General features: G+C 44.2%; 1 long non-coding RNA gene across 4 annotated transcripts in view; it reads left to right on the plus strand.

Annotated features, from left to right (window-relative positions):
* Positions 1–12430, plus strand: part of LOC135292868 (uncharacterized) — a 42160-nt gene extending 29730 nt beyond the window's left edge. Inside the window, exons 3-4 of one of the 4 annotated variants that reach the window (XR_010355030.1) lie at positions 7598–11479; positions 11578–12430. This is a non-coding gene — a long non-coding RNA (uncharacterized LOC135292868). Of the gene's footprint in view, positions 1–4426; positions 4689–7597 lie in introns of those variants that run through there. The other 3 variants (XR_010355031.1, XR_010355032.1, XR_010355029.1) reach the window with 3 other exon arrangements.
* Positions 12431–20360: the final 7930 nt, after the last annotated feature.

Genomic DNA, 20360 nt, shown 5'->3' on the forward strand with positions numbered 1-20360 from the left:
CCCTTCTCGGGTGCAGTGTTCCATGAGTTGAGCAAACACACCCGTAGGCAATAATCTGGCTTGGTGGACCAGACAGACCTGGATTTTCAGAACAGGATCTTTTCCTTTCCCTGGTGGTCTTGGCTTTCATGACGATTGAGAGGCAAAAAATGAGGGAAGTTTCGGACAGACACAGCTGGACTCAGTCCCCTCATGCAGATCATCAGTGCAGATACTGGAATCCACGCTGGCTGGCTCTGATCCCTCGGCCATCCTGTGGGTGCCCTGTGATGGCTCTCAAGGTGATCTGTTCCATAACCTTGCCAGGCACCAAGGTCAGGCTGACAGGCCTGGAGTTCCCCAGATCCTCCTTCCAGCCCTTCTTGGGGATGGGCTCACATTGGCACCGCCACTCCTCTGGCACCTCCCTGCTGAGCCAGAACTGATGGTAAATGATGGAGAGCAGCTTGGGGAGCTCATCCACCAGCTCCCTCATCCCCCTAGTACGGATCCCATCTGGTCCCATACACCTGTGAGCATCTGAGTGGCTCAGCACCTCACCAAGTGCTTCCTCCTGGATTCCAGAGGACTGCTCTGCTCCCTGTGCCCATCTACCAGCTCAGGAGAACACTTGTCCTGAGGGCAACCTGTCCTAATATTGAAAATTAGACAAGCAAGGTGTTAAGTAGCTCAGCCTTTTCTTTATCTTAGTTACTATATTCCCCACTGCATCCAAAAAAGACTCGAGGTTCTCCTTATCCCATGTTTTTCTATTAATTTTTTTTAGAAACATTTTCTATTATTTTTTACAGAAGTGGACAGGTTAAGCTCTAATTGAGCTTTCACCTCTTTCCTTTTCGTTCTGCATGATCTAACAACATCCTTAAACATTTTCTAAGTTGCTTGACTTTCATTCCAAGGTTGATGCACCCTCTTTTTTCCCTTGAATTGCAACAACAGCTCCATGGTCAGCTGGGCCAGTCATTTTCCTCTCTAGCTCATCTTTTGCCACAGTGGAACAGACTGTTGCTTTCCTCTTAAGATTACTTTCTTGAAGTGTGTCCATCCTTCCTGGACCCCTTTGTTTTTAAGGGGTGTTTCCCTTAAAAAAATCAGTACCTGATTTGTTACTCTGCAAATGTGCATTCTAAACAGGCCAAAGTCTGCCCTTCCTAATTCCAGTGTAGAAGTTTTGTTGCTGCCCCTCTTTCTTTCACAGAATATTGAGTACTTGATTATTTCATGGTCACTGTACCCCCGGCAGACTCCGACAACTACATCTGCCACCAGCCCTTCTCTATTTGTGAACAGCAGGAGACAACAGAGCTTTCCTTGGAGGTGGGAGTGTTACCGAAAATTCAGTAAAATAGAAAACTCCTTAACACCAATGTAGCATTGAGAAGCAGCATTCTTTATTCAGCTGGATGCACTGGGAATGGTTTCTCCCAAAGCCGTGCATGCTGAGTACAGGAAAGTTTCTTTTTTATATACTGTATTTTGCATAGATATTCATTGATTGTCCCAGACTAAATATACATCTGATAATAATTTTCCCAAAATCACTTACGTATTTTCCCTCCCCTACTCTCCTGGGGGTCTCTCTGGTGGTCCCTGGTGGTTGTGGACCCCAATGTTCCAGTGGGCCTGGCTGAGCTGGCAGGACACTGAGGCTGGTGAGCTTCCAGTTCCCCTCCTCACACAATGGGCATTATATGGTTTCCATAGGCCTGGGATTTTGGAGAACAAGCTCCAGGTGTCAGCTCACCTGGTGTAGACAATTGATCATCTGGGAACATGAGGTCACAGAATGGGCTATGGCATCACAGAGTGGGTTATGTGATGTCATTGAGAAGCTATGACATCACAGGCCATCTCTGTGACTTCACAGACAGACTGTAACATCACAGATCAGAGGTCTGAAATCACAGTGCAGACTATGACATCACAGAGTTGGCTGTGACATCAGAGACCAGCTGTGTGACATTAGAGAACGGGCTGTGACATCTCAGAGCCAGCTGTGACATCCCAGATGGGCTGTGTGGCATCCCAGGAGGGCTGTGTGAGGTCACCGGGTTACTCACTCTGCCCCAGCTCCCCCTCACAGTTTCTCCCAACAAGTCCAATGCTGTTCATGCCCAGCAGGGTCCCTGTCCCCTGGTATCCCCCCACTCCACCTGGAGCCACAGCCTCCAGCAAAGGATGTTGCACAGGATCCAGCCCAGAGCCTGACATGGGGACAAGGGGCCAGGGCTGTTGTGCCCACATGGCAGCAGCTGCCTGGGCCAGTGCCTTTCTCTATCCACTGATTCACACGGCCAATACATTTTCCCTATCCCTGTGCCATGGAAATGCCCTGGGCCAGTTCTTCTGTGAAATCCCACAGATTCTCAAGCTCTCTTGCTCCAAATCTCAACTCAGGGAGCTGGGGCTTATTGCAGTTAGTGTCTGTTTGCTATTTGGCTGTTTTGTGTTCATGGTTTTCTCCTATGTGAAGATTTTCAGGGCTGTGCTGAGGATCCCCTCTGAGCAGGGATGGCACAAAGCCTTTTCCACCTGCCTCCCTCACCTGGCTGTGGTCTCTCTGTTTCTCAGCACTGTCACATTTGCTCACCTGAAGCCCCCCTCCATCTCCTCCCCATCCCTGGATGTGGCCCTTTCAGTTCTGTACTCAGTGGTGCCACTAGCCCTGAATCCCATTATCTACAGCCTGAGGAACCAGGAGCTCAAGGATGCCCTGAGGAAAAGAATGACTCTATCTTTTCAGAAGCAATAAACTCTCTTTTTTCTGCTCACAACCTACAGAAGGTAACTCTTTACAATCTTGCCCTTTTTCTCCTATTTGTCCATTTTGTCATTGGGACCTTTTCTTATTATTTTTACAGTGTCATAATGTTTTTATAAATTACTGGAGTAATACTCTTAGCATTTCTACATTAACATCTGCTTTTCTTTTGCAACATAAAGACTTTCAGGAGGCTTGTTCCGTATGCATTTGAATAATAACCAGTGTCTGCCCCGAGCTGTGTGTCCAAGGCATTTCCTCAGCCCTTCTCTGGCTCTGCAGGGGCAGTGCCTGTGAGCAGAGGTGGAGGGAAGGGGCTCCCAGCACAGCAGCATGGCCAGGGACAATGGCCCTGGCTCTTTCCACATCTGCTCCTCCCAGCTCCACACTCCCCTTCCCAGCCCTGCTGTGGGTGCGAGGCCGGAGTGCTCTGGCAGCTTGGCCACTGTCCTGCTGCGTGTCCGTGCTGTGCCCTCAGGCAGGGACAGGCCATGGGCACTGCTGGGACACAGCTGGGTTTCAGCACAGCAGCTCCACCAGCAAAGGGCATCTCCTGAGCGTAGGGCAGGAAGGCTTTGCTCCCCTCCAGAGTCACTCTCAGGACTCTCAAGAGGCTCCTTGTGTTCCTTGTTCTCCCAGGGCTCAGTGGAATGAGATCAGGGTCTCACTGGGGCCTTCAGGGGACTAAGGTCTGGGTCAGGTTTTGCTTGTTGGTGGCCAGTGCCCATCAGATGGGGAATGGTCTGTGCTGAGCCTTCCAGGGGCTCTGCAGCTTGTGCCAGGGCTGATGGCAGGGGAAGGTTTGTCTGGAGGACCTTGGGAGCTGCCAGGAGAACACAGGGGACCTGCAGGGACAGGGTGTGCCAGGGACCAGCAGGGAGTGGAGCTCACTGGGCACAGGCCTGGCCAGGCTGGGGTCACCCCGAGATCAAGGACTGAACGTCTGCTATGAGCCAGGAGAGCTCTGCAGCCCAGGGACACAGCAGGCCCAGGGAAAGGAGTCTGGGCACTGACTCCTCTGACCCTCAGGGAACTCCCCCAGGAGGATCCAGGGCAGCCCCAAGCCCCTCTGGCAGCCCTGGCACAAGGCAGGCACCTCTGAGCCCCCTCCATGCCCTGCAAGAGCCTGTGTGGGAGGGGGTCAGTGCAGGGAGCACCATCAGCTGCCTCTGTGTGCCAGGCTGAGCAGCAGAGCCCAGCAGAGGCAGCCCAGGGCCCCGGGCAGCACAGCCCCCATGCTCTGCAGAGCAGCAGCCCCAGCTCGGGGCTCTGGGCAGCAGGGCAGGGGCTGCAGCAATGGCTGCTGGGGCCAGCACAGACGTGTTCCCCTGGGAAAGGCTCTGGGGGCAGCTGGCATGGGCCAGGAGCAGAGCAGGAGCCCGTGGGTGTGCAGAGGAGCCCTGGCAAGAGGCTGCCCTGTCCCTGGGCCAGCAGGAGCTGCCTGAGGAGCCCCGGGGCCAACTCTGCTGCTGGGCTGGGCAGCAGGGCTGGCCCTGGGGCTGCAGGAGCTGCCCGAGCTGAGCATCTGCTGAGCATTCCAGACCCAGAGTGGCTGTCCCTGACCTCCAGTGCCGCCAGTTCCTGCTGCAGGGCCAGACCTGACTCTGCTGCTCTGCTGGGCTGGGGCAGGGGCAGGGAAAGGCTGAACTGGGCAGTGCCAGGGAGAGGAAAATAATGGACCCTTGTCCCCACAAGTCCCCACAGTGTCAGAATGGTCTCTGTGACTCTATGAGGCCCCCAGTGTCACAATGGCCCCTTGGTTCCATTAAACCCCACAGGGTCACCATGGTCCCCTGGTCACACAAGGCCCTGCAGTGTCACAATGGCCCCTTGGTTCTGTGGAGCCCACAGGGTCAGTTTTGCCAATGGGCAGGGTCAGCACCAAAGACACAGACACCAACTGAAGGAATTGTGTCATTTATATAAGGTAAATCTGCAAAAATTACAAAAGTAAAGCACATAATTATTTGAAAATAATTACAATAGGAGCAGCTCAGCAATGCACTCAATCATCACCACCAAAGATCAAAGATTGCAGCAGTGATTAAGAAAGATCCAGCACCAGTTCCTGTCAGGCTTTACCATCCCCCAGATCCACACAGCAGCTGGGGGAAGCTGTCACAGCCAAGGGCTGCAGAGCCACTCCTGGACACTGGGAATTCCTGAAGGTGCCTCCAGCCACAGGTGAGGCTCCAACCTTGCTGTGAGAGGGCCCAGCTCTGACAGTGCTGAATGAACAAACTGACAGCACTTCTAGTGCAGGAACATCTGGTTTCATCCTCCTCTTGGGTTCCTCCCAAAGCCTGGCCAGGGCTCAAGGAGGAACCAAGGGAGGTGACTTTGATCATTAAGCCCCAAACAAGGCCAGACTGGGGCCTTGTCTGATTTTTAAATGCACAGGTAAATCCACATTTCACCAGTGAAAATGTACAGAGATCATACTGCTAATAATAATTCATTAATGAGCAGATGCAAAGATAACCTTCCTTTGGTTGGAAGGTTCATCAAGAGGTCAGCTTTGGCCCAGGGCCTGGTGTTCAGGCCTCACACAGGGCCTGGTGTTGAGGCCTCAGGACTTCAATCAGTGCTTTGACCTACAGATGATCTACAACCTTCATAGCAATTCTTTCAATAACACAGTTTAGATTAGATATTAGGCATTGTCTTGGTTTGACCCGGAAGTGAGTTTCTGGAAAAGTCGTGGTCAAACCAATCAGTGGCCAGATTTGAAATTGGTACCTAGTGTGGCCACTGGGGATTTGGATACACCTCTGAGAACACACAGGGGTTAAAAGCAGAGCAGTCCCGCAGAAACTCCCTCTTTGGATCCAAACTCCCTCTTTGGATCCGGCTGGTGAGCTGGTCTGACCTCTCCCTGCCCAGCTGTGTCTGGGTGGGGCAGGGGAGGCCATGCGGCCTGTGGGGAGGGAGGCCGGAGCCCTGCAAGGTGCAGGGTGGAGGAGACCTGGGATGTTTGGGCAGCCCCCCCGGGAGAGAGTGATAGAGACTGTGCTGGCTTGAAATTTGGTATCTTGTGCTGGCACCATGGCCAGGAGAAGAAGTGGGGGGGGCAAGGTGCCCAGCCGCTGGGAGACCGGGCTGAGCTTTTAACTCTTTTGGTATTGAAACAATGGAAGCTGTAAAAACACTGATCCTCCCCAGCTGAGGATTAAGAGGGGACGGAGGATGGGAAAGAAGGAAAGGTTTGAGTAGTTGAAGAAAATGCTAGCAGATGAGAGTGCCCTAGATGGAGGAGATGATTGGAGTGGCTTTGGCTGAACTTTTCTCTTTACGTAGCCACGGGCGAAACCAATTTCTTCCGAGATGTCAGAGAATGCACCTTGAGGGAGGCAGTTGGCCCGAAGCCAAGAAGGAGAAGTAGAGGGAACAGAGACTGAGGGGGAGGGTGTGGTGGAGCCCTCTGCCTTCAGCGAAAGATCTCTGTTCCCGAGAACCAGGCCCCAGGAGAGTAAAAATATGGGGGGGGACAGGTGTCCCAAATGGTGAGAGGCTGCCACATCTTGGAACTGGGCAATGCATTCTTAAAAGGACCTAAGGAGCATTTGGGTCCATGGCCGGTGGTGAGAGCACTGGACATGGAAGGAAGATGGTCACCACAGCAGCTTCTCTCTGGGCAGCTGACACGTGTGACATGGAAGCACAGGAGGTTCCACTGTGTTTCCAGGGGAGGCCCATGGTGCAAGAGGGAGACTCCTCTCTCCTGATGAACTGGGGGCGGTTGTGTGAAGGAGGGTATTGGACTGAGAATTGAGTGTTAGAGGGGATTGAGTGTTAGAGGGGTGGGGGGAGGAGGAGTGTTTTGGAGATGTTCCATTGTGGATTGTTGTGTGTGGTTTTTTTCTTTTTCCCTTATGTTTCTGTGTTGTAGATTATTAAAGTGTTGTGTTTTTCCCTCCATCCCCAAGTTAAAACCTGCTTTGTTCTGTTTCCGAGTCACATCTCACAATAAGCATTTTGAAAATACACCTTTCATAAAGGCCCTGGCATTGTGCCAGGGTCAAACCATGACAGGGACTATTTCTACAATTCCATGGACTGAAACTGGCTGCAAAAATAATCTTAGAGCCACTTGAGTAATCTTGCAACTGTTAGATGATTACTTGTTACAGACTGATGGAAAAGCTAGCACTTTTGCTCAACTTGTCAAGTGACATCTGGAATCCCTGAAGTACTTGTTAAAAATCAGTTTCACTGCCAATGCTGCCATATAAAAGTACTTTTTTTTTTTTCTTTTAGAGAAATGGATCATACACCCTGTACATATTACCCAGTCACAGAAAGAGTCACTGCTATAATTATTAGCTTTTCCCTGTGTGGAAACACGGTATGGGACACTGTTTGAGGCACTGGAACTGTCAGTGCCTTTTGAGTGACACAAGTGGAGTAATCCCAGTAGAGGTTTCCATATGTGCTTTGTTTGTGGTGGGAGGCAGGACCATGAATGAGCAAAAACTCAGCAGATGAGGGGTCCTATTAGTGGTTGGTTAAACCCTCTGGAGCCCAGCTGGCAAAGAGAAGGACATTTCTTCATGTGGGTGATTTTCCAAACCAAGCTGCAACAAGCAGACAGGTGCTGGGGTGGTGATGGAAACCCAGTCTCAGACCCTGAGATGGTCTCAATCACTGGGGGAGGTGTTCACTAATTGCTAGAAAAGGTGCATTGTAACTAATTAAACATTAATCGCCCTCTGTTCAGTGCTGAGCAGAGCTGTATCAGAACAACTCCCTTGAAATGAAAGAGTTGTCCTATGACTAATGGACAGAAGTGTTGCCTGTCTTTGCCTTTCCCTGACTCTTCCCCATCCTTTTCTGCAGTTCCTAGGGCATGCCTGGCTGAACCTCATCAAGAATTACAATTTTATCAGGCTGAGATAAAGCTCAGTGGAAATGCAGCCCTCGGTGAGCGTGGCAGGGAGCTCCAGGACAGGACACCTGGGCACCGGACCATGAAAGCCTGAGAGGGAACAGCCAGCAAATTACTGTCTCTGCAGGAAGTCTGGAATGTTTCATTCTATTTCTTTCACATATTAATGTTGCATTGACAGCTGCTCAAGCTTAAAACATCTTTAACTGAAAGGTTAAACGAGAGACATGGGAAGATCCCAAAGAAAAGGTTCATCTCTCTTTATAGTCATGTCATATGGGTTTGTGTTACCCAGTGGCAAGTCTTTCTAGATGCAATTTATTCACAGTGAGTACTTGAAGCTTCTTGTATCCCTTACTTCCTTTTATTTGTGCAAGGCTGTTCAATACAACATCTGCATCCATGCTTCCTAATAGCTTCATCTGTGGATCTCTGTAAGTGGGTTTTTTTGCATTGTAAGATGTACACAAAAGGTTTGTTGTTGATTACACATATAATTTCTTACAAGTCAACACTGCTGTTGTAAAGAGGTTCTATAGCAAAACATATTTTGAACTGTTTTTTTCAGGCACCAACTTTCCTTTCAGTTTAAGACATGGTTTTAATTATAAATAAAATTAAATTAAATTTTGATTATAATGTATAAAATATTTGGTTTTTTTCTTAAAAAAACACCCAAACAACAACAAAGGAAAAGCATACACAATCCTTTAGCTTTAATGAATAACTGAATAATATGGGTCAGGAGAGGAGCTTCATGAAATACATATTATAGAAAAATGACTTGCTCTCCCATCCAGCGTCAGAGCAGCCATCTGAGATAATTCCTTTATTTTTTTTGGCCATGCAAAACTATAAAAGCTAAAGAAAACTGCAAAATAAAGGAAAATCCAACACAAATAATGTTTTAGAGAAAGCCAGAGTTAATACTTTTTCAAAATATCACCCATTTTCCAGGAAGACCCAATAAACTGGTGTTTTTTAAGCCCAGACAGCCAGTTTTGGTGAGACAGCTATGAGAAGTGCCTGGAATCCCACACTCAAGGTGCAGTTCTGTGGGAAATGGATTTGTAAAGAATTCTCAAAACCTGATAGAAAGTTCACATAGTCTTGTACATCTGTATGTAAACACTGAGATAAGGTGTGTTGATTTAGGAAGGCTCTAGAATAGAGATGACATTGTTGAGAGAGAGACTGAACAAGAAATAACTTTTAATAAGTTTCATAAGTTTAATAAGTTTCAAAATATGCCCTTGTGAAAAGACTAGATATTTTAGAGAATTAGAACTGTGAAAGATGGATTGTAGTAGGATCACCTGAGGTAAAAATATAGGTGATTGGTGTTAGAAGCATTGTGTTGTAAAAGCTAATAGGCTGAAAAGTGTTTACAAGCATTTTAATTGATGAAATACGGCTTCCTAAGTCATCACACCTTAACTCAGTGTTTGCACAGAGATGTACAAGACTGTGCGAGCTTTCTGCCAGGTTTTGAGAATTCTTTACGAATCCACTTCCCACACAGTTCCTGTCTTGTTTTTGCAGTGGAGCAACAGATAAGCCGGGGCTTAGATCTGACCTAAAGCTTGGGCTTAGGCTGACCTAGGTGAGGTGTGAGGGCAAAGGGAGATGAGAGGTGGCCTGGCTGGAAAAGAACACTGGTACACACAGCATGGAGCCAAGCATGGCTGTGGGCAAGGTCAGAAGGGAAAAGAAATAAAAATAATTACCAGCAGAAATGTGATGGGACGGGAGAGAAAAAAACTTCAGGTTTTTGGCAATTCCGGTGCCTGAGGGTGAAGCTGTCAGTGCACCTCAAGATCTGTGCACAGCCAGGACAGAGCTGCTTTGAGTTTCAGCTGTGAAATACTGTGTGGTGTGCCAGAGTTAACTGGGGAACGGAGGGACAAGGATTTCAGGGAACAAGTACCTGCTCTTTAGGGAGAAGAGCTGAGAGACTGCACCTTAAACTTCATTTCTCCTTAGTGTGTGTGCAGGGTGATGTGCTGTTCTGTGCACATCTGTGCTGTTCTGTCTTACGGGAACTAATACCATGCTTGCTGTCAGTTTGGAGATTTCATACTGTTCCACCCCCACCCGTCAGAACATTTCATTACATCTCTCAGGCAATAGAAAGGACTTTTTGATTATTAGGTAAGTCATTATATTATTAGATATGTTTTTGAATATATGGGCAGAGCTGTCATTTTATAAGTCTGTCAGATGGCAGAAAACAACAGAGAATAAGGGGAAAAACATCAATTCCTACCTCCATATAGCTCATATTGCTAAACTAGTTACCCCCCACTTGTAACTGGGAATTTAGAAGTGTGAGTATTGCTAAAAAAAGCCTTGGCACTGCTTACAGCAAACTTCAGGGGCCATTTGAAAGCTGTGGGCAATCCAGGACATCCTACACTGGAAATTTGGACAGATATCCCAAAAAGCCTTGGGCTTAACACCAAGTTCTGCATTTCCAGTCTGCACTCACTGCTGGAAAATGGATATTTGCAGAGCCTGAGCTACAGTGTCTTTGTAAGTTAAGCAATAAATAAAAATTTAATTCATAATCTTGGTGTATTCTTCAACTCAGAATTAAAATTTTCATGTCTTTTCCACTTGTAGATCTACTTCTACCACAGTCAGTGATGTTATATCACTGCAGAAAGACATCTCTTACCATTGTATTTTACAAGGCAACTGAGTGCCAGTGTCACTATGCAGAGTCCCTTGGCAATTGTAGAGACATCTCCTCCAGAATATGGAAATATTCACTTGTGCATGTGCATTTTCCTGGAAGCTTATCCCCTAGAACTTTTAAATTAATGCTCTATTCTGATCACCAGGTGTGCAATTTGGCAATGTCCTGTTGTATACATTGAGTGTGAAGGCACACAAGAGAAAATGTGACTCCCCATCCTGTGAAGAAGTTTTCTGTATGTGAGATATTAGGACCTGAGTTAGTTTACACTGACTCAGGGGCAGAACAGAATCCTGTCAGAAGGTGACACAGAATGGATTCTGCAGGGTAAAGCCATTTCCAAAAGATCTGCTCCACATCTTCTCCATACTAAGACTCTGACAGCCGTACATTGCAACACATCTCTCACCACAAGAAGCACTATTTCATTCCAGAAACATTCCATCCCGCACTAAAGGATGGCACTGAGAAACTTCACTGACTGTCCATCTAAATTTCTCTTCTTATTCCACTGTTTTACATGATGGTTTTGGTCTCCTTAATGCCATCTCACAGATTTAGACAAGAATTCTTTTACTCACTAAGAAGTCAAATAAGGGGCTAATTTTTTGCAGGCAGTGCAAAAACATACACTGGAAACATACACTGCACCAGATATTCCTATCAAAAGCAGATAAACATGAATAGATCCTAGATCAAACAAGGGATTCAGGGTACTTGCGGTTCAGTTGTTTTGGTTTAACTATCAGCTTGTCTACAGGAACAAATCAGCTGTGAATACTAAAAGTTCTTAGCAGAGACTTTTTTTCTGGGCCTGTGCAATGCTCTAAATTTATTTTTGTCCCTTACCACAATATTTCCTGTAAGTTGACCAGACTGTATCACAGAAACTCCAGGCAGAAAATTGATGAACATCAAAAATCCATGGCTAAAGCCTCTCCCTCAGCTCTGGAGCCACCACACATGCTGTTGATACAGCCTTTTGTAAGGAAGGGGCATGGTACCACCACAGTGATGTTTCCATAACCAAGGTGCAGATGTGAGATGAATGGCCAGGATGAATCCCAAGATGAAGGAGTGCCTCAAGAGTAAAGTAAACTGCAAATCACCAGGAAAAGAAAGAAAAAATACCCAGGTATGTTCATGCACAGGCACGCACACTGATATTTCTCAAGGGGGACTGGTTTGATAAAAATTATGACCTTTTTTCCTCTACCCTGTTTTATTTTCCAGTACTAAAAATATTGCAAGTGCCTGAGGCGTAAGTCAGAGCAAGCCTCCATTATCACTGCAGAGACTTGGCAACTTTGCTCATTAGGCTTCCTAGGATCTGACTGAGTGACCTTGTTTGGTGGGAAGGCACAGATGGAGTCTGTCAGTAAATCTTGTTCATGTAGCAAGTATTCCTGCTGCTAGATGAGGTTTGCACCTCGTACGAGTGTTTCTAGCCCCAGTAAACAACCACTGTTCCCTCCTCCCAATGTCAGCCCCTTATTTCATCCACCAGGTACTCCAGCACTTCTTTTTACTGTCAATTACCAAAAAGAAAGAGAACATCTCGCTGTGAGTGTAGGATGATCTTTCTCTCAAAGGCAGTTGTGCACCTCACTTCTAGAGAACCTGATGTTTGCTTTTACATTTGGTTGTTACCTGATAGACCCTAAGGCTTTCTTCTGCTGTGAGTCTGTTCCTGAGCTTGAGAAATAATTCTATGATAGGAGTGCAGTTTTTTACTAAAGTCATACTCACACCGTTGTACTATACAATATAAATAACTAATATATAAGTAATAAATAAAAGGTTTATCTATGAGCCAATTTTAAGTGGTTTAAAATTTCAGGATGTAGCCTATTTAGTTTCAGTGAGAAAATAAAAAGCTGCTTTTAAAGTTCATTCAGCTTCTAAAGGGCAATGCTAAAAATGTGACACCACCTTGGTTCAGTGAATGCCTTTGGGTAAAAGAAGAGGGATACAAGAGTAACTGAAATATTTAAGTAAAATTCAGTGTTGTGACCCTGAACACCAGGACAAAATTCACATTGTATAAGCCATATTTCTAAGTGCAATAAACCATATCTATAAGTGATATTTTCTAAGTGTTTTGCACTGCTGAAGTACAGTGGCAAAGCTGAGAGTGGTTAGGGACTCCCATTTTTTCAGTGCTGCCTTCAGATTTATTTACTAAGTTCCCCATCCAAAGGCAGATGTGAAGACATCATTCCAAAGCAACAGCTTTGCATATTTTGAAATGATATTCCATCCTGCTTTGCAGATGAAAGAATCAAGCTTTACATCAGAAACTGGGATGGATTTCTAGTGTCTCTTCCCTGACCACTTGGTTCTACAGGCTAGTTCAGGGCTCCCACACAAAGAATTCTGAGCCTGAATCCAAGGAAAAGCAGCTTTCTGCTGCCTGTGCCTGTCCCTGCAGGAGGGGCTGCTGCAGGGTGCTCTGCAGCACCTGGTGACTTGGATTGCTGAGAAGGAAGGAAGAGAACAGACAGAAGCCACCACATGGCTTTTACTGCTGCCTTTGCACCCCTCATCCCTCTTCTAAAAGCCAGCAAGGCTCTGCAATGGAAAGCCAGCACTGCTCACAGCCCTACTGAGGCTTATAGTGCCTGCTTGTTTGTTTTTAAACACGATAATTTATCTTATCCCATGGGTGTTTCTGCCAAGTTCTTGTTGCTTCCAAAGTTCCAACATTTTATTAGTTAAACTTCTCTGTGCTGCTTGCTACTGTAGGGATTATGAAAAGAAATTAAATTTAGGGCACCAAAGATCATCACAGGCAGAGGAATAAAACCTCCTTGCAAGCTTAATTACAAGAAGAAGATGGGCTGATAACAGATAATATTTTGCTAACTAGTCACCAAGGGTAGGAGAAGGTAGAAAAGTACATACTATTATTATTTAAAAATGCATAATATTACAATATAATAATTATATTATATTACTTATTATTATTATTAAAATCTTTAAGTTGCATAGAAGGTGATGTCCAGGTACTGATACAACAGGAATGGGAAAGGCTTCTCAGGGTCTGATGGGAAAGAAATCAGCAGAGTGTGTTAAACAGATAAATGGGACAGAGGAAGATGTTCTAGGCAGAAATATGCCGGAAATATTTTGAAGCAGAGTCCTGGCAAAGTGTTTTCAATGTTGTTGTTAGTAAGGTTTGAATAACACTGGTGTATCTTGACCTTGGCTTCGGGCTTTCAAGCAAGTGAAATTATGTGCTGGTATGACCCATGACTTCAGAGAGGTGTCCCTTTCCTGTGCCTGTGCTAAGGGGCTAGAAAGTCACCCAATCTGTGTTGCTTGCTCCTTTGAAACGACTCAGTAGTGTAAGAGATAACTACATCTGTTTTCAGACAATAAAACTTTATATAATTCCTTGGGGAAAATCCTCCCTCAGTGTGTGCATGTAGATCATCTGCACATTTCACAGGAAATATATGCTGGTCAGCATAAGTTCTGTAAATTTAATAATAATAATTAAAAATGTAGGCAAATCTATTTTAGCTCTGCCTTTTCCTCAGTGAGGACTAATTGGGATTTGCATGTTATGAAGACTTTTTAAAGATGTGAGCTGATATTTGTGCCAGTTTTGCACGCTGGAGTTCAAAATCAGATTGATTCTTTCTGAGACTGGTAGGTCAGGATTGTCAAGCCCTTCCTTCCACTTGTCCTTGTTCACTGGAGCTATTTTCTTGTGAGAGTGGCTCTGTATTGCAGGGATCAGAGCATTCCTTGCACTGCACTACCATTTCTGCAGGTGCCTGCAGCAATGAAGGAGCAAGCCTTGGCAATTCTCCCTGGTAAGAGTCTGTTCTCATGGGTAAATGACACAGCCATGGAAGTGGAGCCTCAGATTGCTCCTGCATCTCTGCAGACACACTTGCAGAGAAAATATTCTGGTCCTAGGAAAACACCATTCCCTTCAGCTGACAGGCCCTGCAATGAAAGCCTGGGGTAGCTGGAAGAAGTGAAATTCAGATTGCCTTCATTTTATCGAAATATTTATCAAAATAAAACTACTTTTTTTTCCTCCTGCAGAAAATTCATGTTTCCATTGCTAGTTGATTTTACCCAATTCATCCTAAACCATCCAGATTTTTTTGGTGAGGTGTTGTTTTTCGTTACATGCAAATGCAATTTCCCCTGAATAAAAATTAAAAATTCTCCATTTGTACTATACTATTATTGTTGGGTTTTTTACCTAACTTGCTAAATTTAGAAATGGAAACCTTCAGCAATGAATAAACTATTCTCAGACAAAAAAAAAAAACCTAATGCAAGTGCTGTACTTTTTATCTCTATGTTGAGTTTCTCTATTGAGCTGTACTTGACAAATACTTGAATTACTGAGATGTTGGTTTCTCAAACACCAAAACAAATTTGCCACTGATTATGGCCACCTGGAATTGTCCTGGAGAAACATTTTGCTTCACAAGGCTGGATTTGCTGCTAACAGTACAAACTTATTTCCTGTTTATTTGTTGAAATAACTGTGCTTCTTTCTGTAAATTTGGATTAGGGCTGGTTTATTTCACATCTCTAATGGGTAGCTCACAAAATACCCATTAAATGTTTTCAGATTATTAAAAATACTGAAGGGGAAATAAAAATTTATCACTACATCATTAATTTAACCATAATTCTTTACCTTCCTATAGGCCAATGTCAACACCTTTCAAGCAAGCTCTGAAGGCAAAGTCAATGAGTTGTGTTTTGGAAGGTTTCTGATTTAATTTAAATTCATGCAAATCCAGTGTAACACCATTCAAGTGTATCAATAATTGAAAAAACTTTCCACTGAAATTAGTTTTATATGTGGGGGAAATACTTTTTTTTTTTTTTTTATAAAACTATTCATCCTTTAAAAAAGCCCAGCCAAGAAGAACAATGGTCTGATTTTCATGGGAAATTTTAACAAAAAGTGATGTAATATTACTTCTCTGTATTCTCATATGATATATAAAATAATCCTACTGGAATCTGGAGCTTTTTAATGACTGGCAACAGCTCCAATGTCCTTGATATGTGTCATGGCATGGATTATTGCTCAAATCAATGCATAGCAGTTTCCAACCAAGGGAAACAACTGTCCATTGGTTTGCTCTGATACATTTTCAGAGTATCCCTACAGCCTCCCATGGATGTGCAGCTGCTCAATTACAGCTTAATTGCATGACCCCCGTAGGGTGACACCCAAGGAGTGCTCGTGGTACGTGGTGACATTCAGAACAAAGCAAAAAAGCAAATACAGTGAAGACTGCAGTTCACACAGGAAGGGAAAGCAGACCATGTGAAAAGAAAGATGTCATTCTATCATACAGTTGTCACACATGTTCTTGTTTACAAATCTCTAGGATGTGTGTGTGGCCCTAAAATGCCCACTCTGCCCCATCAACTTATCTGAAGACACACAAAAACACTGTTCATTTCTTATCTACAGGAGAAAGAATAAACCAGAAGAAAACAACCAGTATCTTTCTCACCAAAGCTCCTGGAGAATCTCCTTGTTAAAACCAAGCAAACACCTTTCAGCAAGGCTAGTGTGCTAGACAGCATCACCAGCCACTGGGGAAATTGGAAGGCACCTTCAATCTTCTGGATATTCCAGATTTGGGAATATCTACTGCAACAGAAACTGGCCAAAAGCAGCAATTTTATGGCAGGTATTCAGACCTCACCATAAGCTACCAAATACACCTGGTCCAGGGAATAATCCTTTTTGTCACACATAATTGCATTGTGGAGTTACAGGAAATTGGTTGGAGAGAGAATTTCTACCCAGCTCCCAGCCCTGTCTCCTATGATGCTCCAAATCAGGTTTAATTATTCCTTTTTTTTTTTTTTTTTTTTTTCCTGGCAGGATGTTATGATGTTTTTATGCCAAAAGGTTTGAAGAAAGCTCACTTTTAATGCAGTATTTATGGCATGGCTTTAGATATTTTACTGCTTACTTGAAACAATATTTGGACATTTTGTTATCCACTTTGGAAAACTATTTTATACACATTTCACACTACATCCATCTTAAGCAATGTCTTAAAGAAATTACTGTAACTTAAGGAGCCAACAAACAATAGATATAAAAATGATGTGTGCATAAATAAGACAATGGAGAGCTTAGAAAATAATTCCATCAGTCTATATCATCTTTTTCCAGACCAATGTTTTAAAAGAGCAGCACCTTTTTCTTTGTGACAAGGCTTTTCTCCATGCCTAATAAGATTATTCTATGTCCTAGGAGTAAGCCATGCAATTTGAAGAAACAGGTGAAAGACAAAAAGATAATATAATGAAAGTCATAGACTGACAGGGAAAGAAAGAGTCTGTAAAGCAGAGTTGTCATATTACCATAATTTCTGTCACTGATCTAATACAGAACATGGTTCTTCAAAATATTCACCACATTTTCAGTACATGAGCCAATCCTTCTTTCTTAGGAAATGTGTTTATTGCTTGTGTAGTTACTGAGATTCAAGCATGCACTTCAGATGCTTTCCTAAGTGAGATTACAGTAGGAAACAGTAGATTCTAGAGATCTTGCTTCAAGTGTTTCCACTTCTAATTATACCTCCACTCCCTCTCTTCAGAAACCATTATTATTCAGTAATAAATTCCTCCAGAGATTTCTTGGAGGGTTTTTTTAAGGATAAATGCTATAGAAGGGCAGATGTGTGCCATGTCAGCTGGCTGTAAAAGCATTGCTGCCAGGAACTGAAGTTTAGAACAAGAACTGCATCCTCACATATCACAGGAGAAGACAACATTTTTGGTATCTGGGCAAGTTCATTTTAAAACTGAGGAAGCTGTTTATGTAAAAAGCACTAAAATACTATAACTGACCACAAAACACACTTGCTCAAATTAAACATTCTGAGCTAGCTTCAGATTTAAACAAAATTTCCAACTATTGCTCTATGGAATATGACAAACTCAGTGGTGCTGACCACTTCCAGTCACCTAAGTGGTGTGGGAAAAACAGAAGGGATTATGATTTCTTTTTCCAGGTGTCACCCCACACCCTACCATTGCAAACTCTTCCAACTTTTTAAAATAGAAATGATAATGTGTCTTATCTATCTCCTTCTCATTCTGCAGCTAAACCAGTTTGATGATCTTACATGTTTTGGCCTCTTTTCTCCTTGCTTGCAGTGTGGAAGAATGGGGATTTGTGGCTTCTTTGGGGCATGGAAAGAGCTGACAGGAATGTTTCCTCTCCAGCTTGACCTTATTGCTAGGAATATTCTGTTCCACATCACCTGAGGGACAAGCTGAGTGTCTCTGAGCCCCCAGGGTTTCTGTCTCCTATCAAGCACTGAGAGCACAGCTGAAATTCTGGAGCACAGGCAGCCCCAGACACCCCCACACTGCAGTTTGAGTGCTGCTGCACTTTCCTTGGGCAGGATTTGGTACCACAAGAGTGCAGAGTCTGGAAGAGAGACCTGAAGTGCTCACAGCAGGCTGCATTGCTAAACAGCCACTCACATGCCACGAGCCACTGTCTTGTGTTTCCAGTTAGCTGAAATTACAATTCCTGTGCCTGGAACACAAAGGTCTTCAGCACAAGGACAGCAGAACAATCTCACCATGTTCTGGTGGGCTTTCCACAAACCACTTGGCAGTAGCTTTATTCCTTCCTGTGCAAATGTTCAGGTTAACCCCAGCAAGCATGAGCTTTGAATACCTGCTCTGGGAGTCCATACTACCCATGGAGAAAAGGATTTCTAGTTAAAATTGCACTGTGGGCAGGACACACTCGATTCCCCTCCCTCTGTGCATGGGCTAGAGGAGATGTGGTTTGAACACTTCCAATTCTGGAAACTTACTTAGGGTCCTCAGTCAGAAATCATAAAGCCAGTCCTGAATGCTGCTATTGAAAATAAAATAAAATAAAATAAAATAAAATAAAATAAAATAAAATAAAATAAAATAAAATAAAATAAAATAAAATAAAATAAAATAAAATAAAATAAAATAAAATAAAATAAAATAAAATAAAATAAAAATCAGTCTGCATGTACATGCTGAAACAAAAGTTTGCAGTTCTGTCCAGTGACAGAGAACCATGAGAACTCTTATATCAGTTGCATTTGGACAAAGCAGAGGAACACTCCTTCCTAGTGATAGAGAAGACATTTGTAGCCTCCATCTGCTGCTGAACACACAAGCCAGGCTTTCAGCCTTTTGCTCTCTGTAGGGAGCTGGTACAAGTCAGTCACCTTGGACTGAGACAGATCAAAGGTCTCCAAGTCTGGAATCCTTTCCAGCACCCTTCAGGGACCAGCACTGAGCCAGCCAGGAGTTAACACACAGTGCTTCCAGCATGTTTGCCATTCCAGGAATCCCTTTTCTTTTGCATGAACACCCATAAACATCCACACCTGTACCAGTCTGGCTCTGACATACCCATTCAGCACTCTGCCTCATGTTTCCCCAGCCTCTCCCTCAGCTTTTGTGGGCAAAGCACCCTGTGCACCCAGGCGTTCTGCAGAGCCACACTCTGAGCCTGCTGAGCCTGTCAAAACAACTCTGTTGTTGTGGTAGCCAAGAATATGGGGGTTTTTTTCTCCACTCTCACTCACTTCATAATATATTGACAGCTGACCTCATTCCTCCATGGCATTTTTAAAATGCATTTATTGTGCTGCAATGTGAAAAATTAGAGAAACCCTCTATTACAGAAGAAATTCACATATTGTAATATTTACTTATAATAATTAGTCTCAAGGTGTTCTGAAAGATACAACCAAAGGAACAGAATGAGAGTCCATGAAGACAACAAATGAGTGTGCTGCAAAACAAATGCTTGTGGTATTTATCATGCTTTTCATGCATGAAAGGGAAATAAAGGCCTTCTACATCAACCATTTCTGTTACTCTTCCTTTTTTAAAATTTGTTTTCCTCTGGCCAGTGGTTTCAGTTTGGTTAGGATAGAAAGAAACAGAAAAAGAAAGAAAGGAAGAGAAGGAAGAGAAAGAAGGAGCTTCTGCTTCTTAATAATTCAATTTTTTTTACTGAGGAGTCCATAGCATTTTCTGGACCAAGGTGACACACACTTTGAATTGTATAAGCAATAAAAACCCATTACTGTGGACAAAGGCAACTTAAGAGTTGTAAAAATACTTGAATATGAGAAACTGGAGTGTACTCTTGTTATAATTTATTGATTTGAATAGAGATTTGTGTTTCAAAATGGCCATTCCACTAGCCAAAGTTCTGATCTGACTGCTAACCAAAGCAAACAGAACAAGCCACAGTAAGATGACCTTTTGCTTTGTACTTTGGTGGGTTTTTAGCTTATCCATTTGACATGTGATCACAAAGAGGCCCCAATTAAGTATAGTTATATCATCTACACACACTTGGAAAATCTTGTAACTACTGTCTGGTACTAAGAACAGTAAAGACATGAGAGGTTTTGCCACTCTGCTAGACTTGTCCCGTGTGAGTCAGATGGTTTGGTGTGGAGCAGGGTGGCACCTCCACAGACAAGGGGCGTGAGTCACCCCTGTGAATGCCCTTGTGGGGCACAGCTGGGAGGGACATTGGCCCAAAGTGGCTTCCCAGGGAGCTCCAGCTGCTCTTCCCTCCAAGCTCAGCAGCAGGATTTCAAGCCTGAGAGCTGTCCTGAGCTGCTCTTTGTGGCCAGGTTTGTTTGTGTGAGGTGGGGCACAGCCTGGCTGCTGATTTCACCAAGTCAGCTTCTTTTCCATCTGTCTCTTGGGGCTGCCCCGCTGCTCTCTCTTGTCTTTCATGCTTCACAGAGGGATGGTTTGGCTATTAAGCCAAAGGCTGGCTCAAAAACTGTGCCTTTCTGTGGAGCATGAAAAGCAGCAGGGAAGAGCAAAGCACCTATGGCTCCTGGGGAAAAGCTAGCAGAGGCTGAGAAGCCAAATCCTCTGTACACTGAAGTTAAATATCTCAGATGGAGTGAAAGGACAGATGGAGCCAGACAGAAAAGCAGTGCCAATGTTGTATAGCACTGAAGCTTAGAAAA

Source organism: Passer domesticus, unplaced genomic scaffold (genome assembly GCF_036417665.1).
Source record: "Passer domesticus isolate bPasDom1 unplaced genomic scaffold, bPasDom1.hap1 HAP1_SCAFFOLD_55, whole genome shotgun sequence".
Taxonomy (NCBI): domain Eukaryota; kingdom Metazoa; phylum Chordata; class Aves; order Passeriformes; family Passeridae; genus Passer; species Passer domesticus.